The 1065-nt window shown below is 36.1% G+C and overlaps 1 protein-coding gene across 3 annotated transcripts in view; it reads right to left on the bottom strand.

Moving 5' to 3' along the window:
• Positions 1–1065, bottom strand: part of LOC136434884 (synaptotagmin-9-like) — a 156786-nt gene that overhangs the window by 32414 nt on the left and 123307 nt on the right. The gene's annotated exons all lie outside the window — the stretch shown is intronic.

Genomic DNA, 1065 nt, shown 5'->3' with positions numbered 1-1065 from the left:
TTGGACGTTGTTTTGTTTCGTTGGTTTGACCATGTAAAGCTAGATATCCCTCCAATATTAAGCCAATAGCATTATACTATAGTCTACATGAAGAAGAAATCAAGCAGATTGGTTTTTATTTTGTCTTACTTTAAAAACCGTGTATAACTGATTTTTCGATTGAATGACAATAGTATTTGGTAACTTTAACTAGCAGGCATTGATCATGTGTAACGCATTCCATAACTTAAATTGAGTTTCATTTTGTATTTCCTCTTATTTCCTCTTATATTCAAAGATTCTCATTTAAGGAGCTAACTCCTGATTCATATGGAGGATGGATTTATGTTATAATTTCAATTCATTTCTTTTGTTGATTTTATTTCTAGTTTTGATTATATAAATCATTCATATTATCACGTTTCGGGGGGGGGGGCGAAAAGCCACAGAGGCTTCTGCTTCTGTCACTACACCTCTATTCAGTGGAAGTAAATTTGTACCTTCTCTTCTCAACAACATTTTCCTCTAACGCTTTCATACAATATACAATAGGACAGTAAAGGAAGATCTATGGTTTTGGTGTTCCCATCCGCCAGTTCGTTAACTAAGTTCCAAAATCACACGCTCTCTCTATAAGACAAACTTGTGCATAGCTCATGCACACATGTGCATCAGCGTGGTGATAGTGGTATTATTGCGTTGCTGTAACTTCTTGGCTACAGATCGCACAGTAAAAACACAGGAAGCGCCATAGTACACCCTCATTATCAACAAATTATGTAAAAACAACGTCAAAACCGTCCCCATAGATTTTACATCACCTATAACAGATACCTATAACTACAGTTATCGTTACTGATTCAGAGAAATGTTCTACAATAGTCTTGATGAACACGAGGATTTGTCTCGCCAACAAGAAAATGGTACCGACAACACAGACGTATTCAACAATAGAGACCCAAAGACCGTCATAACAGATAACATATACATGTACTAAAACATTTTGATTTAAACTGGAAACCATCTCCGGCAGAAGAATGCCTTGTGCAAGGAAGGTGCACAAAAAGGTAAAAAGTAAGGTTAACT

Source organism: Branchiostoma lanceolatum, chromosome 5, assembly GCF_035083965.1.
Source record: "Branchiostoma lanceolatum isolate klBraLanc5 chromosome 5, klBraLanc5.hap2, whole genome shotgun sequence".
Lineage (NCBI taxonomy): Eukaryota > Metazoa > Chordata > Leptocardii > Amphioxiformes > Branchiostomatidae > Branchiostoma > Branchiostoma lanceolatum.
The sequence above is the reverse complement of the archived record's forward strand: the minus strand, read 5'-3'. Positions and strand labels throughout refer to the sequence as shown.